The 19012-nt window shown below is 37.0% G+C and overlaps 1 protein-coding gene across 2 annotated transcripts in view; it reads right to left on the bottom strand.

The window, feature by feature from the left end:
* Nucleotides 1-19012, bottom strand: part of plekhf2 (pleckstrin homology domain containing, family F (with FYVE domain) member 2) — a 27559-nt gene extending 8547 nt beyond the window's left edge. Inside the window, exon 1 of one of the 2 annotated variants that reach the window (XM_058392600.1) lies at nucleotides 18725-19012. The gene's annotated coding sequence lies outside the window, so the exon portion shown is untranslated. Of the gene's footprint in view, nucleotides 1-5852; nucleotides 6049-18724 lie in introns of those variants that run through there. The other variant, XM_058392609.1, reaches the window with a different exon arrangement.

Here is a 19012-nt window from a genome sequence, read left to right as displayed (position 1 = left end):
GAAACAAAGGACTGATTCCTTTATTAAATGTAGTTTTTGTTTGTGTGATAAAGCCTGCTCTGATTGCAGGGAGAAATAAATCTAAGGCTGACTGAAATGTATTTAAACATTATGTGCTACTTGTGCTACTATGATTGCTTTTTCCAGCAATCATAGTAGTACAAGTAGCACATAATGTTTAAATACATGCATGCATCCTCACTCAGTAGTTGCATTACAGTTGTATATAGTTTGAGTTACTGCATCACTGCATCTTTGAATCAACATCTATTCAAATGGAAAATTACTCACGCACAGCCATATTGAAGAGGCAACATTTTTTCTAAACTACACAAAAGCGTCATTTTTCCATTTAAAAAAAAAAAAAAAACTTCTTTGATGGGTGAAAGCACAGAAACCCCCATTTTCCTCCTGCATACTTCACAGTGAAGGGAAACACCAGTTTAGTTTTTTCTTCAAATGACCGTGACATTCATAGAAGTTCTTTGGAAAGCCTAATGAAGTTCCAAATATAACTCAGTCTTGTAAATGGCAGTTTTCTATCTCCAGCTCCATACCTCAATCAAGTCAAGGCAAATGTGGAACAAGACATGTGGTGACAAGAATCTCCACACAGCTGACTCACTTCCCCTCTCTAAAGACATGAAAGTAACACATGGCAAAACCAGTCAACCCTGAGCACTGGGCCAGAGAAATCTAAACATACTCTTACTACAGAAACCTTTAGGGGCCTGAAGAGATGCCATGATACCACAATTTCTCTTTCACTGCAGATACTGAAACCTTGAGCATCAGAAGATATTGATATGTACCAATGTTTCTTTAAAAAGCTTTAAAATGTTTTTTTTTTATACTGAAGATACTTACAAATCAATATTAGCAAAAGAAAATAGTTCTATATTTCCATTTCTTTTCCAAATACAGTTTTAATCTTTGCCATTTGTTACGTCTTCTTTCAAACCTGATCCGCCATCTTTTTCTGGCACTGGACCAATACAGATAGCGGATATCGAATCAATTCCAAGAAATGAGTAAGAAATAAAACATGACAGGGCATGCTGTTGTTGGTAAAAATGATCAATGTAAAGCAGATGGCCAGAGCCAAACCAAACGAAATTATCTTCCTATAACGCCACATCCAGAAGTATTTTACTCCACAACAATTTTGCCAGCAACATTTTTTTAGTACTTGATGAATTACATGTTTTCTTTTAAATAAGGCAAAAACAAAGAAGTAAAAATTAGAAAGAACAAACTCGTCTGTCCCGATGACACTGCTATGGTGGGAAACGTTTCTTTCTGTAAATGCTAAATCAACGTTTTTATACAGAACTTTTTGCCATTTTTATGGTTATATACTTTTCTTTTTAAATATCATTTCTGGCCCCTGTGAATAAGCTATTGCTGAAGAAATGATAATGTATTAGACTAAATGCATTAATATAAACTGGGGACTTGCCTTTAGGTGGCGCTACTGTCAGAGCTGCAGTAACAGCAAATAAACAAACACCTTCTGACCTATCGGATCTGGAAATTCAACCGGTATAAACTGTCATAGCCCACACTGTAATTACAACTTTGTATTATTGGGGGATTCGAGTTCTAGCCCTAAAAATATTTTGGAAGTCATTATTGCAGGGTTGGTATTTCTCTCACTGCAATGAACATCTTTAAATAATCAAACCTTCATGTCTAATCATTTCATAAATCAGAAGGTTTAGTCATAGAGCTAAGTCACTTTCTGTGCATTTTTTTAAAATTCTAAACACAAGAACTGACAAAAGAAATCATGTTAAACGTTCAGGTTATCAATGTATTTATTTACGTTCTACTCATTTAACATAAATTACTACACAGAGAAGCTACAATAAGAGTCACCGCTGAAAGAGAGAAGCAGAAGTGCAACTGGCATTTCCATTTAAGCGTGCTACAGTTTTCAGAGACGCCGTTTCCCCTGTCTCTCTACACGTAAAATCTAAAAAGTAAAGCTACTAATAATACTCTGCCTCCATGTGCTCTATCTACAAAGGGACAGCAGGACAAGTGAACACTGAAGCCACAGAAGCAAATTGTTTTCTAAAGCTAAAAGCAAGGCTCAGACTAAAGCATATTCCCTGAAAGTCACACAAATTTCATATTACTTTTAACCTGAGAGCGGTGGTGGCTCAACAGTTAAGACTCCTACTACTTAGCAGAAGGTCAGGGTTCAATCCCCAATATTACTAAGCTGCTAAAGTGGCCCTCTCTGTTCCATGGATCATGGTATCATGGCTAACCCTGACTTCCTAACAAGCTTGGAGAAACTTGGAGAAACTTGGAGCCCTTGTAGTCACTGATAATGTATGATAACGTATGATGAGATAATCATTTACAGCCAGAGCCTGCAGTATGCAACTGACCATGGTCTTGTTTAGCAAGAAATTCTAGTGTGGTCACTTTCTTGTGAATTAAAAATCATTACACCACAGAGCTGCTGAATTCTTGATTCTGATTGGTCGGATAAAGTTGACTAATTTTCTCTAACAGCAGTGCTGTATTCTGCAAGGCTCATATTACAGGTTTATATTAATGCGCCTCGAAGGTTATTGTTATTGTAGGTAATAGTCAATGTTAGCAGTAGCAAGTAGTAGTAGTTAAGTTTCAGGACATTTTTAGGCTATTTTATTTGTCTACCACAAAAGTGCACTTATAAATGCACAAAGTCCATTGCACAGCACAGATAACCTGTAGAAAAGATGTAGTACATTTTATTCATTTTTTTTATTTATTTATTTTTTAAAAGAGCTCATTAGAAAAATGGCATCAGGACTGGAATATTTGTGAGTATTTGAAAGTGCCTCCAATTTTTATAAACACTCTAAAAGCAAATGTAGATCCTGTGGGCAGAGCTCTGTGAAAGCGGTTGAGCAAGGGGCTTGGACTCATTCAAATGTCTAACCCACAGCCATTCTTATCAGATTTATTTTTAGTAGCGCACAGATGAAATGATCACATGATGCTGTCAAGCACTATTGTGACAGCTGTTAGACCCCTATAGTGGCATGTAGGAGCAACTTTCACCAGATAACTTTAAGAAAACAACTATTAAAGCTAGTAGCAAAAGCTAATAAATCTTAATACTTAGCAGCTCTTCCATTTCAAAAGAATCCACAGTCCTGCTTTCTTGTTGTCTATTGGCAGACAAAACCCAGGAAAATGAAATCATGGGTCAAAATTCACCTAGATAATGTCAGCACAAAGCGAAACCAGAAGTGCATGCCTCTTTCATGTTCCATGTACTTTCCCCTTTCAGTGGAATGGCTTTTCTGCAGGGTGAATTTTACGCACTCTGGCCACAGCTTTAACTGAACACAAAAGCAGAGATTTCAGGTGGCTCCTGTAAGGGGCCCAAAACTACACCGTGAGCCATAGATGTTTTGAGATGGTTGCAGCTTGTACACAGGACTTGTATGGTGGACACCCCACATAAATACATTTTTTAAATGAAGTGTATAATTTTTGATATGGTGAAGCTTTCTTTAAGGTAATTTTTGGCATTTGTGGAATAAGTCTCCATTCTCACCTCTTTGTAACAATCAGAGGCAAAAAATAGAACTAATTATTCTGACACAGGAAAGTCCTGAGGACTATGCACTTAATAGTTTCTTGGAAACAAGCTGCATTGTTTCCTGTATTATTAACATCAAGATAAAGTAAAGAAACAACTATTTATTGCTGCTATAACCTGAGTGATAAGAATATCTAAACACATTCTTTTAATTATTTACTTATTTTACTTTTTAACGTTGGTCAATCATCTAATAAGAAGATGGATTTCAAGCTAACAGACATGATCATATATGGGTGTGGGTGTGTGTGTGTGTGTGTACTGTACCAATGCTTCAGCCACTGCTATATAGTGACAGCTATTACAAATATATTTGCAAGCTCCATTTTTTTCCCAGGATTATTTGAAACACTCCATGTTTCTTTATTTTTTATTTGAGGGAATCAGAATTACTGATAAAAACCTGTTCTGACAACACAACATACACACCAGGGGGAAGGGCCAACAGGTTATAGGTTTCATGCAGAGTGAAGGATTGCCTAAAAACTAAAACAGCGCATTTGAGGATACTCATCCCCACGTGTCTAGACTTTAATGGTGTATGAAATAATGAGTTTAATTCCCAAACCTCAGCCGGTAAAAGCCAAAGAAAACGCCCTATTCATCAACTTGGGGTTAGTCTTCCGAACTACGACTTCTCTCCCTCGTTTATGGAGTGAAGTCAAACCCACATGGCTATGCACAGTGTCAAAACTAACCAAAGTAGAACTTCTTACCTTTACATAAGTTGTGCTGTTTATCTTTAAGTATTTCCTTTAGATCAAATCAACACAGATATTCACAAGTATTCACCTGTTAAACCTTAAAACGAAAGACTTCACTGAAGAAGAGTAAATGATTGTGACTTTCAAGGTGAAGAACCTAAAGTTGCATATTGCCAAGATGGAAACTAACAAACTCATTGTGTTAAATAATGATGTAATTCTATTCCTGAATGTTGACAAAAAAGGAAATGTGCCTTTATCACTACAAATATGATTTGCACACACTGCTGGCCGCCTTTAGCCTTAAACTGAGTCATTACAATAATCAGTCTCAGTTACGTGAAAGGCCTTTTCCCTTATACATAAGCAGGAACTAAAAAAGAACCAATCAGATATTGTGCAGCTAATATTTCCTGCATTTTGTGCAAGTCATCACAAGTTCCTTTCGCAGGCTTTTCCCCCTTGGCCTGTTTCCCTGCCTCGCACAGCTTTCAGCAACTTGGCACATGACCAAGGTGGAATAAAAGCTCAGGAAGTAGCGAGGATGACTCCATGTGTGAACAAATCCCTGCATACACTGAATAACCCCTTTGCCTCTCCCAGTGGGCCATCTTGCTGAACCAGTTTTGCATTAAACAAAAAAAAAAAAAATATCTGAAAGACATCGAGTAAACAACGGCACAGTAAATCCACTCCATTGTGTGCGTTTCTCTGAATGCTGTGTGTGAGAGCAGTGTTCAGGGAGTCGGGGAAGCGAGCAGCAGCAGCAGGTGCAGAGCGGAGCGTCCTCTCTCTCTGTGGAATGCTGATGCATCATTAAACTCACAGCAGACGGCTGGTCCATCAGGGACTGTGCTCTTTCTCTACTAACCATTAGCTAAAGCAACATGACCAGACAGAATCAGTCAAAATTACACTGTCCTGCATCAAGTTTCAAAATACTAATCAATCACTAAACATGCAGCTGCTTAGATCAAGTTATAAGCACTAGGGAGCATTAAGCAGACTCCAGCTCCCATTAACAAAAAAAAAAAACGCTTCTTCCACTGACCATAGATTCATGATTTTCATTTTTTGTTGTTTAAAAATATATGTGAATCTTTAAGTTTCTCTTCTGATGACAATGTGAACACTTCTGAAGATTCCTGATATCATGCGTTCCTCTTTTTCACACCAGCTTGTATAACATATTAGTTTTTGTTATCAGTTATGTTATAGCAGCAATCCCTGCGTTATGAAGACTTCCTGTGTCAGAAAACATAGAGGAACTGATACTTACAGAGAGAGACTCTAAATAAATGTGTATTATAAATAAATAAATAATATCACAGTATCAGTGATACATACATAAATTCCAGCTATAGAAACAATAATTCATCAGAATAGGTTTCAGGAAATTAAATTAACAGGCTGCATGGTATTTTATATTATTCTTTTTCACTACTCTGCACCAGCGCAATTCAGCTCTAAAAGTGGACAAATTTTCTTCCTTCACTAAACAAGATGAATGTATCGAGAACAACAATAAACTAGCTACTTACTTTTATAAACGAAGATGGCTGAGAGTTCGTCAGCCATTTTCTTGAGCTGAGAGGCTTCAGAAGATATGATTCATTTCCAGCAAGGGAACATAGTGAGCATCGATGCTGCTTAGTTTCTACAGTTCTGGGATTTTTTTTTATGGAATTGATGTTCCTGTGTCCTGTTAGTTAATGAATGAGACAGCCCTTAAACTAACCCGAGTCCTTGATCAGTACCCTGACTACTGAACCTAGTGAACAGATTGAGACACAGCTGCTTACAGTGTTTACACGCCTGCATGTTTATATGGAAACCACAAGCTGGCACCTGCTCACACGCTGTGTATGAGGAGTCACAGCTCAAGGTGAGGAACTGTGATGAGAGCACTGGAAGATCATGTTACCTGACTTGCTTAATTGATGATAGCTATGTTTTCCTTGTCTCCATGCATCTGTATGCATTGTTAACTCACGCTTTAACTGTTTTCATACAGAAAAATTCAAGGCGGCCAATACATTAAGAAACAAACAAAAAAAAAAAACAGTATATCAGACAATATTCAGAAGTATCAAATATTGGTAATCAGAAGCGAATGGAAATTAATTCTACTCTTGTACTGCATCATGATCACCACTACATCGCTATTAGACCCTAGATATGATTAGGCTTTTTTTAAGGACAGGAGACTGGTGTAAAATGGACAGAGAGTGTTGAATTCCACGGGTAGATGAGGAGACTGAAACTCTGCCCGAGTCCAACAGCCTGTAAATTTCCTCTCATTCATTCTTTTCCATGAGCTGTCAGTGAGTAAGGTTCTCTCCACAATCAACTCTGATGGATTACTCTGAACAGCATTTTCCAATCTAACCGCCATTACTCCTTTTTTTGAAATACTTATTGCAAATATTTCAAAATGGATTGTATACAGTATGTTTTTACTTTACCCGCTAGAAGTGTGTGTCTAAAGATCTCAAAGTATAATTTCTTTCAGTCACCAGGTGAGAGTTTCAAAGCAGAAGGAGGACAGAAGGCAGCTGACTTGATGCCGAGGCTGTCTCATAAACCTGGCTTTAATTCAATTCACTCTTTCTTTGTATAGCGCTTTTAGCAATAAGGCTTGATAGGAATATAAAAATTAAAAAATAAGTTAAAAATTTAGACTGATTTTCAGTCCTGCTATGCTGTCACTGACAAAAATCTCTAATTGTAAAAGAATTTAGTCATGAATTGAAATCAGTGTTTTTAGACCCCACGGTTAATATGGTGTGGAGGCCAAGTGAGTGCCACTGCAAACATACACAGCCGACATTAACACATTTTTTGTTGATCAAAACATTTGATTGACCTCTCAAGCTACATTCAAACAAACAGTTCAACAAACTCGCAGTAACAAAACGAGTAAAAATCTTCAATGAGAGCTGGTGATTTCCGACGACGCGAGTGATAACATTTGCCGACCGGGTGTGGGTGTTTCAAGGAATTCGACAGAATTGAGAAAAGTTTAACTTTATGCAAATATGGAGTGACCGGGGGGGCAGTGACTACCAATGGGAGTGAAGACAGTCGAGCTCACACTGCTTATCATTTATCTCATATGATATGATGCATATATACACTGGTGAATTTTTGATACAAACGCCTCCAGATTGTTTCATTTTAGCTGCAAGAAAACTGATCTGAAATGATGCTTGTGCCTCCCACTGACAAATGTTACTATGACAACAACCAGTAGTAGGAATTCCTTTAAAAAAAAAAGAAAATTATCACTATGTTTGAACATTTAAGAGCCACCAATAGGAGGATGGCATAAGATCACACAAATCTCAGAAGGAAAGGTACACACATGGTGGTGGCGATGTTGAAAGGTAGATTCAACATCAACAGAAGAGAGATTTATATATCTTTAAGACTTCAAGCTCACTTCGAAGAATGTTTCAGTTCATACATTATCTGCTGGAGAACAAACTGTGCTGACTGATAACAGAAGCAGAGCACACAGTTATTTACTTTAATTACAGGTCTATCGTTAGAGGATCTTGATCATGTAGGGCTAATCTGACATGAAGTACACACCGTCTCTAAGATTTCACTTGGATCATTTCATCATTGTATTGTGAGAAGGAAGTCAAAAAACAGTGGCTTAGAAGGCAGTGCATTGATGACTATAAAAGCGCCTGTAAGGAAATGTTTTGGAAATGAGCATGGAAGGCAGAATATATAACCACACTGCCAAAATACCATGGTTACTGGTCTCAAATGTGCGTTGAATGAAATGGAATAAGGTTCTACTGGGGGAATACATAGAGCAGATATTGTTTTGAGTTTGTTGAAATGAAGTGAAGTGAAGTGAAGTGAAAACGATGACATAACTCATACAGAAACTAACTTGTTTTTCAAAGCCATTCTCTAACAGCTTAGCAGCGGATGCATAGGATTATGGGATATGTGAGGAAAGAAGAATACAAGCACAATCCAGATGAAGAGGTCTAACAATGCAGCATTTTATACATTTGATTGTCATGACCGGATGTCTTCCTGTCCCAAAAACCTTGTGTCCAAGTAGGCAGCATTTATTATCCTTATATCACAGAAATATTTCCACATCAAGTGCACACCACTGCTCACGTTCTTGAAACAACAACTAAAAAGCACACTGGTCCTTTGTTTACCCAGAAAACCTTCCTACTGTGTCAATTACAGGTCATTTACTCAAGTACAAGCAAGCCAGATTTAAGAGTAAATCGACCAGGTACAGTATCTCACAAAAGTGAGTACACCCCTCACATTTTTGTAAATATTTTATTAAATCTTTTCATGTGACAACACTCACTTTTGTTCCCAATGGTTTAGACTTAATGGCTGTGTGTTCAGTTATTTTGAGGGGAAAGCAAATCGACACTGTTATACAGGCTGTACACTCACTACTTTACATTGTAGCAGAGTGTCATTTCTTCAGTGTTGTCACATGAAAAGATATAATAAAATATTTATAAAAATGTGAGCGGTGGACTCACTTTTGTGGGTGTATGTCTGTGTACCAAGCAGAGTTATTGATTTTTTCTTTCCCCCTGTACCAGCTCTAAGTACATTTGAGCCAGGTGATAAAATCCACAAATCTCAGATGCATAAGGAGCTGAATAGAATTACAAAAACACACTAGCTCTGGAAATTCTTAAATCAAATGAAATGATCAACAGATATTTACAGATATAGAAAGTAATAAATTAAAAAAAATAATAATGATAAAAGCATGATAAATGGGCATTGGTGGCTCAGTGGTAGGTTTCCTGCCTACCATTCGGAAGGCCCGGGTTCGATTCCCAGCCAGTGCCCAAACCCTAGCCACTGGATGCAATGCCGGTCCCAAGCCAGGGAGCAGCCAAAAGATCAACAACAATGAAAAAAGCATGACAGCACTATGAAGAGTCACAACCAATACATTTGAATACTCAATTCGGTTGTTGCCACACCTGAAGCAATTGCACAACATATAACATTACAACACATCTTTAGTAACTAATTAAGCAGGGTATAAACATGATGGAACACAACAGGAAAAAACGTAAAACCATGAGCTGAGAGAACAGTCTTGCAAAAGGTATTCACTAGAATATGGACAGAGCAAAAATCAATATCCAAAAAATTGACTGACTGCATTTTGTGTAACCATGCACCAGCTACAACATGTTTTATTACAGCGTGGCTGAGAAAAACATCACGCTTTTCTAACTGAAGTTCCCAGTGGGGTTGAGATTCATGCCCAAACAGGCACAAAAAGTGTTCCAAGAAATCATCCCCCACACCATTACACCACCTCCACCAGCCTGGACTGTTGACACAAGGCAAGTTTGCATCAGTGGAGTCATGCTGTTGGTGCCAAATTCTGTCCAGGCAATGTTTTAACAGTCTTTACCCATCCAGGTTTGGTAAGCCTGTGCCACTGCAGTCTCAGCTTTCTATTCTTGGCTGTCAGAAGTGGAACCACTGTTTTTCTGCTTACCACAATTGTACAGAGTGGTTATGTGAGTTTTTGAAGCCTTTCTGCTAGCTCTCACCACTCTGGCCATTCGCTGATGATCTCTCTCTTTTCTATCCTCAGAACTGCTGCATGCTTTTCTTTATTGCTCCAGTCGGAGTAAACTCTAGAGACTGATGTGAGTGAAATTCCCAGGAGAATAACAGATACAGAAATACTCAAAGCAGACCATCCAGTACCAACAATCATGCCACAAGAGTGATTGTTCCTCTTTCTGATGGCTGATGTGAATGCTACCTGAAGCAGCTTGTTTGTATCTGCGTGGTTTTATGTGCTTCACTGCTGGCACATGATCGGCTGATGTCAAAATTGGTCAAAATAATGATCAATTAGAAAACAATGAATGAATGAATGAATGAATGAACGTTTTTAAGAGTTCTCAAATCTTTTGAGGTCAGGGACCCCTTTAACAAAGAAATAAATTCCACAGATTTAGTCTACTTCATGTACATTCTTTAAAAGGTGTGCAATAATATAATAAAGAGGTGTACAGTTATTAATGACAAAAAAACTATTCCTGACAGAACATATTAAGACTTATAAGCCTACTTGTTTATTAATGTTTGCATTAAACCCATTTAAGCAAACAGGTAAATAACCAGAATAACTCAATTATAGCCTATATATAATAACCTTGATAATAACGGGTGGTAATTGTCCTTCACTGTAACTACATTAAAAAAAAACATGGATCACTTGTCTATGCTCCCAGCCCCTGGGGGTCCTCGATTCTCCTGGTTTAAAAATGTCTCCTATGACACTGAAGAATGATGCCTTCAGCACGGTCTGTAACAGCATTGCAAGCATTTTAACCAAAATATCAAACATACATATCATTTCTAAACATAGCAATGCTAAGACTGAACTTCACAATCATAAATTTAGATTAAGTCAGCTTTTGCAAATATAGTCGCACTGTGTGTGTCCCACACACACACACTCACAAACATCCTGTTGAAATAAACCAACATACAGATAAGGTCTACTTTGGCATTTCACATATCAAAACAGGTAGTGAGGTAACAGTTATGAAACTTACAATATATGCTGGAGGATATAAAGCTTACTTTAATAAAACAATTCAATTTTATTTAATTACAGTTTCACATAGTGGCCCAAAGTAATAACCATTTGCTCAAAGGGCAGAAGGCTTAAAAGAGAAAGCTAAAGTTTTACATTTAATGACTTACTGTAACCTCACTATAGATAGATTTCATAAATAATGATAACTGCTGGCTTACAGAGTATATATTAATTTATGAGCATGAAAAAATAGTTTAATGCATGACCAGTCCACCAAAGGCCAAGCTACATATGCAAACTATAAGGGTGTAATGATGCAGTATATTGTATTGTTTGATATGAAACTATTCAATATGACTGCAAACTGAACAATACATACAGCAGGCTGCATGAAAAGTTACAAAATACTGCTTATATTAGATTTATTATAAACATACAAACTAAAATCAAGCCCATTCTTCCTTCTTGGAAAAAAGCATCTTCCTATTTATTTCATGAAGGGCAACAAGGGGAAAAAAGTTTGACCTAAGCATTCTCTTTTCACAAAGCAATACGCTTGCATATTACTCGCAGAAAAACACAAACGCCAGAGAAATCAGCAAGCAGGAAATGGAAGATTCCCCCAATTCATTAAATTTTGGTTTTAAGAAAGCACTACAGCTTATTTGCAAGTGCCGTGGACCAGAACATTATATGTTGCCAAAAACAAGTACAATACGTCAGTACTAGTGCCACGAACATGTCTCTAAAACTAGACGAGCAGACGAAGCCGCGCACAAACCTGCACATGTGCAACAAACTCTCTGCAAACGTCTCGCTGATTCTGCCCTGGCTAAAGACATCAGTGCAGTAAATGATATTCAAAGACACATCTAGGGCCACAGAGAGCTGCAGGACTCTGACAGTAGAATAAGAAAAGCTCTGCGCTTCTGAACACACCACCTTGTGATTCACGTCAGTGAAAAGTTTAGCCATGTTTAACTCTGTTACATTCTAATATGCACAGCTTTCGTTGTGTATGCCGTTACGTCTGAAAGGATCACACAAACACTATTATTAAATTTCAATTATTTATAATTATTCACTTTTACAATGTTGAATGTTAACCAAAAAACGAAACCTAAGGCACGTATTCAGGCAACGCTTTTTTTTCCCCCTCAAAAATAAAATAAATCACTGATAAGCCTGTGTGAATCATCCTCTGCAGATGGGCATTCAGGTTTAAGTCTAGTTTCATGCTTCATTTCATTTTATTTCCCGTCACAGCACTCTACTGAAATAAAGTGCATCAAATCCACTGTATTGTGTCAAATTGTACTATTACATCATTACACCCCTTATTACTTAACATTAAAAGCAGCTGTTTCAAAAAGACCTTAAACTACAGTACACTCATTTCTGGTCAGCGAATGAAAGGTTTCACTTACGTGAGACAACAAATTACACACAATCCACAAACAGTGCGATATAACAAAGCGAGTCTGTGTGACACAACAGAGAAAACAGAGAACACGATCTCCGACTGCAGAGTCCACATGACGTCAGCAACTGCATGACGTCGCTCGTCACCTGAAAGTCACTTGGGCCGTCTCTATTTCTGGCATATTTCACTTCTCTTCTCTCTCTTCCACAGTGCTGTCGTAGCTCAACAAGCAAATCAATTCATGAGATGAAATTATGTTGTAGGGGCAAGAAATAATGAGAAAATGTATTAATCAGTGACAGGTAAAAAAAAAAAAAAAAAAAAGCTAACAACTGACAAGTCTCTACTCTAAAGCCAAACTATAACGCTGGTAAGGTTATTAGCAGAGGAGCCCAAAAAAATGTATACACACTTCAACAGTTCCAGTGTACCTCGGCATACTACGCACATCCATTTTACCGGCCATTCGTCTGGTTTATGCAGATGGGCAAATTTACTTTCAGCAAGATGGCGCACCACCTCACTACCACAGACACGTGAGAGCCTCTCTCAACAACATTCTGCTAGGACGTTGCATAGGATGCAGAGGTGCAGGTTCTTTTTGTGGGGAACACTAAAGGATGTAGTGTAGCACAGAAAACCACCTATACTTACAAGAAAAAATTGAAGCATCATGCAGAGCATTCTATGTGGACACTCTAGCGTCTGGATGCTAATGCTGACCACTTGGATCATCTAATGTGATTGCATAATTCAAACATGACTTATAGCTACCTAAATAAATGTAGTAATTTTTTCATGTTGAAGATTTTTTTTGGGCCCCTCCGTATAAAAAATTTCTCAATAATCTACTTATAATCTAATAATCTATAGATAGGGCAAAGCACTTGAACACACTGAAAATCAGATGAATAGCATGAAGGAAAAGAGTGATACTGCATTAACATACAGCTGAATTTATCTATTTTAAGGGAACACTGATCATTTTATATGTTATTTTATCAAGTCGAATAAAACAGTTATTTTAAAAAAATCTGTTTTAGGAGTGTTTCCAAAAGAAATTCAGACTTTTCTTAAAACCTTTCAGGAATTTCAGGAAAATTGTTTGTATCCTACTCATGCTCCTGTATAAAGAAGATTAAATAATGTAAACACTGAACTTCAAATCCTGTACGTTGCATGTACTACTTAATATAATATACTACTGTGTTTAAATTCTTCTTATTTTTTTTTTATTTTTTTATTACAGCATTTAGCAGATGCCCTTATCCAGAGTAACTTAAAGAAGTGCTTGGGAGTCACACATCCTCATGCTACGTCACCAGATAAGAGACAAGAATACCATCAAGAAGATTTTGTGTAGCCGAGTCATTTAACATTACTTGCTGTCAAAAAAACAGCAAGTTAACACAAATCTATAAATTAAGACAAATAAAACTAATCATTCAATAATAACAAAAGAAATGGAAAGGTATAAAATGGAGGAAATGTCATTCTGTCTCCAGCTAGCCATAAGCCTTAAACAAATGCCTCAGCTGATGGAGAATTTAGCAAAAGTAATGACCAGCATTATTTTCATCACAGGATATAATCTGATTTATAAATCAGTTCCAATTACCACAACGTTTTGGTTTTTTTTTTTAAACTAGCAGCAGGGCATGTTAAAACAATTAAAATAGTTGTTCCCCTGTGGGACATGTGTGATGTGCAAGTTCACCTGGGTAGATTGTTGACTGTCCCTATGTTTCACCACAATCTAAAACAACTAGATTTTGACCTTTTCTTATGCTGTTAGTTACACAGCTTAATGTATTTTATTGGCACTGAAGGAAGTCAAAATAACTTCCATTTCTGTCTTTCTGCCTTTTCTTACACTGTATAGTAGTCACCTTGTGTTCCAGCCCTTGGTGTGCTTAACCTTTTACAGAGCTCTGTGAGCATCACTAAATGCAATTAAGATCTGTCTGGAACATGGTTTGTACTTTACAGGGAATACACGAGTACGAAGAAAATGAGCCTTTCTGAAATTCCAGAAAAATTTAGTTCGGCTTGGCTTACAGAAAAATTCACACGAGAAACAACTAAAATATACTTCTCTTATAATGTGTATTTTCACATCGACTGGATGAACAAAGAGAGTAGGGAGAAATGCGATCCAAGTTTCACTTTGAACTCGAGCGTTTTGTAGGAATTTAAATAAAATAAAACAACATTTTAAGAAGCTATGTTCCAGTACTTTTACATTGTGAAACATTGCATTATGTTTACAATACGCTGAAACATTTGCAGGCTTGAGAAACTGTCATGATAATCAATATTATATTATTAAATATTATTATTATTATTATTTATACATAGCTTCATGGTTACTTACACTACAGATTGCATTTTGCACCTGTGGTATCTTCCGATACAAGTTAAAATATTTCCTAAAATAATACTTACTGATAAAACCTCACCTGTTTACACTGAGTGACATAACTGAATAACGGAAGACTTGTTTTTTTTCTTACCTGTTTGACTGGCATGTTGCCACAGGGTGCATCATGTTCATGAGTGCACTGATCTGAATTCAGTATTCAAAGGTTGCTAGTTTACATATTATTTATTGTTCAGGACTTGCATGATAATTCATGATAATCTCTAAACTAAACTGCATTTTAGCTGTAAACCTACTTAAGCATTTGTTCACAGCAAAGATGAGCAGTAAGGACACTGACAGCTGTGCTGAAAACACGTATTTAAAGAAGCGACTGCACTGCACACACACCCACCCACCCACACACACCCACCCACACACACCCACCCACACACACATATACTTTACCCCAAAGACATTATATTATACCCTATTTTGATCAGTCATCAACAAGGGTGCCAAATTATAGAGCTGACTGCTAGCAAAGTGTCATTTTCTGCATTCACATTAAAGCAAGTAAATTTAGGATATAACTTCTGCTTATATTAGTATTCTCACAGTAACTGAAGGTTTAGGTTTCTGACATTCCACATTTTATGTTTCAAAAAGCTTAAATAAATAAATAGCTTTTTTATGTTTTTGGAAAAACTTTCATTACTACTATTGATAATATCAAGACAGCTGGATCCATCTTTAGATACGATGTTTTAGTTGTTAGAAATTGGATAAAATACAAAAAAAAAAATTCAAGATCAAGGTCAAGATATAGTTTTTTTTTTTAGCTGTAGTTTAGAGCAAGGCAGCATTTGTAATCGGTTAAACACTACTGTCACTAACATTGAAACAATGGTTAGATGAACTGATTTGTTCATCTTGATTAAGCCCAACTTAGCTGGATATAAAAACAGAACCATTGCTAGCAGCAGTACTGCTATTGTCACAGGACCAAATGCTATCAGAATAAATAGCAAAGCATCACTGCACTTACTTCCAAACTGTGTAAAACAAGTTACATTAAACAAACAGGCAATAAAGATGAAATCTTCTCTGACTTATTTATCCCCTCACCCCAGCATACAAGCGATCTGTTGAAAAGCTGGCATGAAGACAGCATTTCTCTCACTCGGCATGAGCCTGACATTTGACCAAAATTCAGAATGTTGTAGGCGTGTTTGCTGTGTGTGGTGCGAGGAGGGTGTCATGATAACGCTAAGCCTTTCTTGGTCTGTACGAAAATTGTTAATAAGCCTCTGAATTAGCCTATGCAGATGAGCATTCAGGTTTAAGTCTAGTTTTGCTCTTTTGTTTCATTTCATGTCGTTTCCCTGTCCTGGCACTCTACTGAAATAAAGTTTTTATGTACAAAAAAACATGCTAACAGGTGAAAAAAAATAACGTTATATAACATTATAACATAATTCATAAAATCCACATGTGGCCAAAACAATTCTGGGTGTTCTATACATAGGGTGTTATATAGACGTTTTTATATTTCTGCCTCATTAATCATTTGGCTGGGGTAACCACATCTATATACAGCATCGCTCTCTTACCATGGTCTGACATCTAGTCTCTGGAATAATACCTCAGAACTTCCTACAATTTACCATAAAACAAAACTGGAAGTAACAAAGGTGAGGAAGTAACAAAAAAAAAAAAACAGAAAAGATAAACGAAATAAAAGTAACAAAAGTCTGCACTTAAATGATGAAAAGGGCAGAACAAAGGATAAAATTACATAAAAAACACAATAGAAACAATTGCTAAATTTCTAATAACAGCTATGTTTGTAGTTCACATCTTGTTTAATTTTATTAAATAATATTTTTTCACGGTCACTCTCCTGTGTGGTTTTATTGTGTGTGGACTAAAGAATGCATTAAAAAGGATGGTCAGTCATGACCATGGCTCAAAAATCTGTTTTCATCACACTATCTTTCAGTCTATTGCATTCATTTATTCAGTTTTTTTCTTTTGACCAGCTCAGTTTTTACTTCCCATGAACTTTTATGAAGTTCTTACTTTGTTTCTTCTCATACAAAGCATTTTAGTCTGTACTAAATTAATTCCCATGTTATATGCTGAATACTTTAACAGATCGTGTGAAAACGTGTTCTCCATGCCAGGTTACGTGATAAGCATCCTCCTACATAAGCCGTGCAATTAGAAGAAAATTGCCACATTCTGATTACATCAGCAATCAGTGTAATCTGAGCTTGTGCAAAAAAAATAAAAAAATAAAGTTGCAAAAACAGAAAGATTTTTTTCAAAGTGAGCTTGAGGTGACAATGATATTTGTCCCCACTATTAGATTAGCTTCTTTTACATGTAGACATGACGTTTAGCATCATCGCTTTCAGACAAGCGTTCACCTGAGATTTTCATCAAAAATGCTGACTGTTCCATCAGCTGTCTTTGGTCTCAATGGCACTAAATGAACACATTGTTCTCAATCTCTGTGGAATAAGAGGAATAAAACACTCTGGAAAAAGGCTGCTACAGAAAAATAATCAACCTCACAGCGGTAATGGTTCATGACCACCAAGCGATAATCTAATCTTTTTCTTAACAGCTTTATTTCTTACAATATTGAATTCTTATACATATTAGCCTATTTGTCTGGGCCTATAAATGTCTACATGGCCTATAAATTGTACATGTTTCAATAATGAAACTAACATTTCATTCAGATGGACTATGTTCACAATCTAATTCCGTGGTGGAAATAACACATTGTTGTCAAAGTTAAATATATTATTGAATTCATATAATTATTCGCCTGTTTTTATCTGTTCCTTTTATTTGAACGGGTTTTAATCCAAACCTCAGTGACTCACAACACAAGCTGCCTATAAATAATGGCAACTTGGCCCGAATGTATTCTGTCAGTGGAAAGTTCAGGAGCTCTAATAATACATTTGGATAAACATTCAATAGGCTAAAACTATACTATAAGAGCTTTTTTTTTCATCTATACGAGTGTTTTTGTTATGATTGTTAGTGTGACTGAGGTACAAAAATGCATGCGCCATGAAATATTTCAAGTGTTAGTCAAGGCTTCCCTGTGAGATCCTGGATAGGAAAAAGCAGTCTCTCAGTTATTTTTGTCACTAATCCAGGTTCCTGAAGCTAAGCCGAAAAATAGCGGAGTACACTGTAAAGAACTCGCAAGATATCCATTTCCATTTCCACGGACAGCCTGCAGGCGGTATTAATTATTTATATTCCCGAGAAAGTACAGGAAAGCAGAAAGAAACCGAGCTTAGGTAGCGTGAAATGCTAGCTTCTTGTTTACCAAACAACTGACGTAGCTAATTCATGTGGGCTAAAATGGCCAGCGAGTGATACACCCAGATTAAACATAAACCTCTAATGTTTGTACCCAAACTTTTCTTCTTCTTTTTTTATCCAGCTGTGTAAAACTCGGTTTTCCGCTAGCACTAGGAAATGACACGCTTTTAGACAGACAAAAACAACACATTAAAAAAACATATATATAGTGTAATGGGGGGGATAAAGCGACAAGGAAAAGTTGAAGGGAGGCTGGATAATGTTGGGTCAGTTTGTTTCATCAGACAGTTCCGCTACTAACTAGCCCGCTAGCGAAAAGGCAGGGAGGGGGCAAAAAAAGAAGTGTTTTTAAATATGTTTTTCAGTCTTGTTTTAGAAAACTGTCAGAAAAAGACAATCCATTTTAGGTTAAGTGTGTATGAGCTGACCGACTGCAAAGATTAAAGTGTGAAACAACCTGTCGTTATCATTTAGCTGCAAGCTAATCTATAAACATCAAGAAAAAAAAATCAAGGTTAGCGTTCCCTAACTAACTAGCACTCAAGAGGAGTAGTAAGGTTAGGTTTTTATACTATGGTTTTTAGTACTGTAGCTTGATACGGTAGGTGGTGGTTAATTCAGAAGTAAGGGTTAGTTAGACGGAGGAAGCCTGAGTGAGCCGAATGGAATAAACATTTGTGCTAGCAAGTTAGAAACTCACCCAGCGCAGTAACCGCGTTGTTTAACCCGGGGAGCAGCCGCGCAGGCACCGGTTCTTCGGGTACACGCGTAAAGGAGATAAGTAAATGAAATCCAACTCGCACTTGCAGGTTAATCCGTAAAGTTTTGATCCCACCTCAACTTCTCTGCCGCTTTTGGTGCGGCTACACAGTCCAATGTGATCAACAACAATATGGCTGAGTGCAGTGAAGAGAAGGGAAAGAGCGACACACACACTCCCTGTGAGAACATGAACTGCTACTGCTAGAGTAATAAACACTGAGCTCAA

This window comes from Hemibagrus wyckioides, linkage group LG01, assembly GCF_019097595.1.
Source record: "Hemibagrus wyckioides isolate EC202008001 linkage group LG01, SWU_Hwy_1.0, whole genome shotgun sequence".
In the NCBI taxonomy this organism is placed as follows: Eukaryota; Metazoa; Chordata; class Actinopteri; order Siluriformes; family Bagridae; genus Hemibagrus; species Hemibagrus wyckioides.
The sequence above is the reverse complement of the archived record's forward strand: the minus strand, read 5'-3'. Positions and strand labels throughout refer to the sequence as shown.